Raw genomic sequence first — 6887 nt, 5'->3', positions numbered from 1 at the left:
CTGACTGATGCTCAGCTTGTCCCCAGGCAGCGAGGAGCCTCTTGCAGCCAACTCCCTGAGCATGACATTCTATAGTATGGAATATCCCTTTGGCTAGCTCTTTGGGCACCTGCTCACTGGCAGAGCATGGGAAACTGGAAAGTCCTTGACTTCGAATAAGCACTACTTAACAACAACTGAAACGTGTGCACTATCAACATGATTCTCATCTTGAATCCAAAACACATCATTGTGCCAACTAAGAAGAAAATTAACTCTATCCAAGCCAAAACTAGAACAGTGTGTTACACAGGACCTAAAGGGAGAGTCAGCAGCAGAACTGGGAGGTAAATGCAGAACCTTGAATCACAGCCTGTAACCAGGGGTAAACTTTTCCACAAATTCCTCGCAAGCTGCTGTGGGAGAGAAAGTAGATTTCTGAGGAAATGGGCAAGTGCACAGAAATTTTCAGCAACACTGGATACATGGCAGTCAACAAAACTCCTGTAAAGGCAGTATCCATTATGTATTTCTGGCAGTCCTTGATGGTCCTTCTTTGTGGGTTTAACTACACACAGCCCAGGTCTTTATTTTATCAAGAAGCCTGGGATTTGCAGCAGCAGCACTGATTGCACTCCCTGTACACCTGCAATGCACCTCATGCCTCATCAATAAACAAAAAAAGACCTAATAATCTCTGGGATGTCATGCTGGTTCTACTTCTCCCTTTCCAAATCACACCCTGGTTTTTGCCACAGGCAGGTGTGCTGCGGGTATCTGGAAACCCCTATCCTCAGACAAGGAGTCCTCAAGTCTGCATTGTCCTCCAGGACTTGGTTTCAGTTCCCTTAGGGAAAGGTCCTGCAGCTGACCTAAAGCATAAGCTTTTCTCAGTGGGAGGGAAACAGCAGTGTTTTAGCTGCCTATGTGCCACCACAGGCAGCTCTCATGGACTCTTATTTCCTGCAACTGAGGTTCAGAAATCATTCCCACAAAGACTTACCAGGGCATCTTAGTACTGCTGTTTAGTGATTGAAATCAGGAACACACTGGCACCTCTGCCGTGGTGACAGGGCTACACTCACAGGTGGAGATGTCCCTACTGCACTGAGCAGGTCCTATTCTCGTGTTCCGCTCAGATGGCCAGCAGTACTCCCAGCAACATGCCAACAGTCCTGATGAGAGATATATAGCTTCTTCTGTGGCTGCTGGTAAATGCTTTTCTATTATACATGCAGCTATCTGACTTCTGCAAGAATGGAAATTAGTTTATGTCCCAGACCAGACAGCAGAGTGGCTACAGGATCACTTTCTCCATACAACTTAATTTAGGCAATTATCTTCTACACTGCATCCAACAACTGCTTAATAAGAATACCCTTTTATTGAAAAAGCTTTGTTCTGTGACTTTTTTTTTCAGTTCAAAGATCCGATGCCCTTCATCAGTTTGGGTTCAGTTGCTGCCCTCATTGTAGTGGTAACTGCCCTGCTGGCTCTTTCCCTCCCTGGCTGATGAGGGACAAAGTATCCCGCTCTCATTCTTGCTTCTCCTCCTGGAGGCTGCTGCCCTGGGCAGCTGGAAGGGATGGATAGGAACACCCTGAGGTGGCACAGTGCTGCTTGAGGAAACTGACTCCTCATCCTATGTGAGAGAATGGGAATAAGACCAGGAGCTTTGGCAGCTGGTGACCAGGAATAGTGCAGCAGGCTCATGCAAGCAGTGCTGCCTCCAGTTTCAAACAAATAAGACTAATTTGAGTATGCTTGTATGTATTCATATGCTTTATTTTTTCTCTGAAGTGTCTGCAAGACCTTTCTTTGTGTTGTGGTATGCTAAAGGGTAACTGTCGTATTGCAGGAGATCAAATGTCCCTGTGTGCCTCACTGGCCCAGCTGGTTAGCACAGCTGACACAAGCCATAGCCAGCACAGCACAAAGACATAGAGTGGCTTACAGCCTGTCCTTGTTTCCAAATGCATAGGGGCAGATCTCTCCCAAAGCCTACGACATGTCTCAGACAGTAGTCTCCAGTGGTTCTGCTCCTGTCAGAAATGACCAGCCTTTTCATTTGAAAGATTGCAATCTCATCACAACCAAAATTACCCAGAGCTCAGTGGGTGCCATAAGTCCCTGCTTGCTTTAGTCAGGCAGGTGGTAATATTGCTTTTAACACCTTCAGTACTACAAGGAAGGTAAGCAGAGGGCTCTGAGCAGCCTGATCCAGTTGAAGACATTCAGTTGAAAGAGAATGTAGCTAGATGACCTTTACAAATCCTTCCAACCCAAACTATTCTATAATTCTATGATTCTGTGATTCAATTTCATATGAGCAAAAAAAAATGCCCTATTTCAAATCTTACTCTTTTTATTTCTGGTCTTCAGATTAGGTGGGAATTTGTGCCCTATATTCAAGATGTACTGTCAAATTTCTGCCTCTACTATCACAATATTCCTGTGTGCTAAAGCATCTCTTGGCATGCTACAGCAATTATACATTTATCAGCCAGATCTGTTTCCAGTTGAGAGAAAAAATAGCTTTTGCTTGGGAGCTTCAGAGTATTTTAAATAGCAGGGTGATTCCCCAGAATATACCAGATGAGCAATTACCACCTTTAAATCATGTACTGTATGTTACTGCTCCCATGAATATATGCCAGCCAGCATTATAAAATAAAACAATGCTGCATCACAATATGGTACAGGGGACATAAAGCTACTGGGATCCTTAGGATAAGGGCTAAAACATAGCAACAGTCCTCACTCGGATAGCCGTCACCAGGCAACATTGTCCATAGCAAGGGGAGATTCTCACCGTCTAATATGAGATGTCTACGGCAAAGAGGTGTGAGTTAGTGCTAGTAACTGGACACTGCCTTTTATAATCGCTGATGAGAAATAGGCAATTTCAGAGTGCAGTTTCTATGGTCAGTTTAATGTTTTCTTTATGATGACATGGTGCAATGAATCCTGTCTATTCATTCTGAAAATGTGCTTCTGTCAGCCGCAGTGGGAGAAGACTCTGAGGAAAGGGCTTACCCTTCTTTTCCAGACCATTTTTTTCCCCAAATAGCTCTTTGTCCTTTCTTTCCTCACAGACTTCAGGAAAATATCTTAGAAACAGTGGGTCAGGATTTGATCCTTTCCAACGAAGAACAAGAGGGTTCTGCACTGTAGGTCCCGTGCAGGCAGAGCTGTCAATCACACAGGCTGTTTATCAGCCCTTTGGCTTATACTTCAAACCTTTACTATTTCCCACAGCCTGTTTTAAAACAAACAGAAAAACACAATTGTCTGAGGAGGTAAATGGCTTTCCAGTCAGTAAACACAGAGTTGACAAAACCCAGGTCTTTTGTTGACCCATCACTACTGACATATGTGAGTGTGGGTCAGATCCTCAGCTGCTGTGAATGGACTTGGCAACACAGATGTCCTCATTTTGTGATTTGCATGGATATCTCCATGTCATGATCTGCACAGATGCCCCCATATCATGATCCAGCAGCAGTTCAGTTCTCCAGTGAGGGTGGGGTGGCAAGTCCTGCACATCAGAATGATTTGTAACTGAGGGTTTTCTCTGATGTGAAATTCAAATACCTTCAAGCAAACCAATAACTTTTGCTTGTGGATGGAAAAGGGAGAAATGGTTTTCTAGAGAACAATATTCACTAACATTTATATCATTCAACAAGCTACCATTTCTTGATGTCATTGTAGTAACGAGGAAAGGAAAAACACCTTCTTCTTGATAGAGGGTCAGAGGACCCTATCAAGGAAAACACTGTCATGAAGAAAGCATTTTACAATCAAGTAGCCAATTATGCCAAAATGGAAATAAAACTGTGTAAACGACAGAATAATTAGAGCTGTAATAATTACAGTTTTCAGTAGAAATTCTGAAATGTGAAAATGTATGAAAAACTCAATTTGTAAAAGATTAGCATAGTGCTAAGGATCAGATCAGACTAAAAAATAACCTTTTCCATCCAAGCAATAGGTCATTTTTGAACAGAAAGGAAAGTGTAGGTGGCATGAAAGGTCAGGATTTTGGTACTGTCTTAAAGAAGTACAGGTACAAATCCACAGCTACAAATACTGTCCTTTTGAGAACAAAGTGAAAGGGGCACCAAAGAGGATGAAAAAAGGTCTGCATACCCAAATCCTACAGAAACTTCATTATCCCTGAGTGCCAAGACCCGATTTATAAGGGCAGCTGACTACATTTATCAGCCTTACCTGCTGACTCTCTCTGGAAACCGCCAGCTACTCATCTTTCCAGTAAAGCATATAAAGGAGTAAATAGGAGCCCTCTGAAAGCTGAAGACTCTGTCACAACTTTCATGTTCTTCTGTTTTCCCACTGCTCTTTCTTTGTTTAATTCACTTGTATTTCCAGACCTCTCTTCTCCAGCAGGCAGCCTCTCCGAGGACCGTAGACGGGGTGCTTGAGCCGGGGTACAACGTGAGGCACTTTCAGTAAATTCAATCTGCAGAAGCCACTCAAGGCACCCAGCCTCAGATGCTCCATAAAACTGATGCAAGCACAAAGCTGGGGGTGCAATATCAGAGACCTCTTTTGAAAAAAAAAACCCCAAGACACAAAAACCCCTCTCAGCACAATATTTTAAGTCATTGACACAACTGAGCAGCAAAAAAGTCAAAAGCAGTCAATCTCAGTCAAACACAGTAAAAATATCAATGTCAGTCCAAAGTCACAATTTTCAATTTATGGGGGTGTGTATTTGTTTGTTTGTTTATTTAGGGCGAGTTTTCCATTTTTATATTGTTTACCAAGTTAAAGCAGTGCCACTTCCTGCATCTCCCTTTTCTGAACACAGTCCACACATGGGTGACAGGAGCGTAACCTGTTCTAGGCTTGGCCAGGTGATACTGTTGACATATAATCACACTTCTGCCGTTAGCAGGGCTGTCCCACATTATTTATTCAGCCCATTTACCATGGGCTTATGCCATTTTGAGAGTGAAGGTGCTGCTGCAGGACACATCAGTGCAGCTCTGTCTGTGTTTGTCTTCTCAAACAGCTCCCAACAAATCTAAATTTAGAGCACTGCCAGCCTGTCTTATCAGCTAGACACATAAAATCTGGGATTAGTTTAATTAACATTCACACAACCCTGCTGCAGAGAGTCCCCTGAATGTGGCAGTGATGGAAATCATGTGCAGACAGCAAACACACAGATGTAAGAGGGAGCACGCACTTGCCTTTTCTCGGTGCTGGCAGAGAGGTACTTGCAGTCCCTGTGCTGTATGCAACCCTGTTCCCACCCTGGGTACTGCCCTTGAGACTGGTAGCATTGAGGTGGAGGTGAAACCTCTCCATCCTCCTCCTCAGTGGCTGCAGGGAGGTATGGGGTACAGCTACAACCAGTGGGGCCTCTGTGGGCACCATTGTATGGGACCAGTCTAAGCAACGATGGTGGCACCACAGCAGCTGTGAGACAAGGCAGCCAAGCTGAGGATGAGGGATGAAGGTCTTAGCACTGAGGAAGACCCCAAATTTGAAGGACATTTTGTGAGTCTCCTCATGTTTGGCAGGCAGAGATAGCATGTTGTGCTATGGGCAGACTCATCCTCCTGCCTCAGCAGTTGCTGATGTCAGCCAGCCTACCCTTGTCCTCAGGGCTGCAGCATCCTACAGGAGTAATAGCTGGACTGATGGATGGATTTGGGCAGGGGCGGGGACGATGCTTTGGCAGGGCCATGGCATTTTCTGCACTTCTGCTCGGGTAACACACGGCTCATCCCAAGACGTGATGTGTGTTTGGAGTGGTGTCATTAGGTTAAAGCAAGAGTGTCAGGCTGGCTGGACACGTGGCGAAGGGAGAGAAGGGTCACCCTGCTACCATTACCCCCTGCAGCTGGTGTCTTCTGCAACATCATCTACAACAGAGACTGTGTCTGCATGTTAGCTGTTGGGATTTGTGACAGCTGAAGTAACCTGGGAATTCTGAATTGCCAATGAGAAAGTATTCAGCTATTTCCATGTAGGAAGGATTCTATGCTAATAGCATGGTACTAGGCATATAGTACATGAGAAAAACAATTCTCACTATTTCATGTGCTCAGCGCAATCTTTAAACCACAATCAACAAAACAGAAAGACATGGAGGGAAAAAAATTAATTTAAAAATTAATTCAGAGGGAGTGCTTACACCAGGATTAGTGATTTAATTCAATGCAGAATAACTCTAGGCATGCATAATTCAGAGTCAGCTTTGTACTTCAACTTAAAAAGGAAAAAAAATTCTGACACTTGTACTCTAACAAACTTCAATGGGATGTGCTTAACTTTTTCACTCTAAGTGTCATTACTACAAGGATTTTTTATGAGACTGGGGACCAAATGAAAAGCAGGAACTGTGATTTTCAGGATTTCAGAACAGCTTAGTAGCCACCAGCATTATGGGCATGGTTTTCAGCAGTGACTTTCAAAACTGCAATAAGTAGTCCACAGAGAGAGCTGGACACCACATCAGTGGTATTTTCAATTAGTGTGGTGAGGACTATCTGGGAGAGACATTACAGGCTGGCAGCAGTCCACAGGCTCAACTACTTTAAAAACGACTGATGTAATTTGTGGCATAAATAGTGTTTTTCTGCAGCCTTGAAACCTTTCAGAAAATAAATAAAATTTTAGTTTATGAATACACCTTACAAGTCTTTCCATCAAGCACATGTATTTGGGTTATACAAGACATGCAGTTTTTATGCCAAAAATAGGAATTCTGAATAAGTAAATATTAGATATTAGTCATATCACACATACATTGGTCTTTTGCCTATGATAGTTATTAGTAGCTGCTGAGAGAGTACCAACTTATCTATTAGATATATACATATATATACATACATATACATATACATATTTATGTATATATATGTATATATATG

At 43.2% G+C, this 6887-nt stretch overlaps 1 long non-coding RNA gene across 1 annotated transcript in view; it reads right to left on the bottom strand.

Moving 5' to 3' along the window:
- Positions 1-2703: 2703 nt before the first annotated feature.
- The window catches only part of LOC108501864, a 10168-nt gene continuing 5984 nt past the window's right edge, over positions 2704-6887 (bottom strand). The window contains exons 3-4 of the long non-coding RNA XR_001876299.1: positions 4213-4524; positions 2704-3238 (exon numbers count right to left, since the gene is read on the bottom strand). This is a non-coding gene — a long non-coding RNA (uncharacterized LOC108501864). The remainder of the gene's footprint in view (positions 3239-4212; positions 4525-6887) is intronic.

The sequence above is a fragment of the Lepidothrix coronata genome, unplaced genomic scaffold (assembly GCF_001604755.1).
Source record: "Lepidothrix coronata isolate B3197 unplaced genomic scaffold, Lepidothrix_coronata-1.0 Scaffold4, whole genome shotgun sequence".
NCBI classification, from domain to species: Eukaryota; Metazoa; Chordata; class Aves; order Passeriformes; family Pipridae; genus Lepidothrix; species Lepidothrix coronata.
This window is presented reverse-complemented; position numbering and strand designations above follow the sequence as displayed.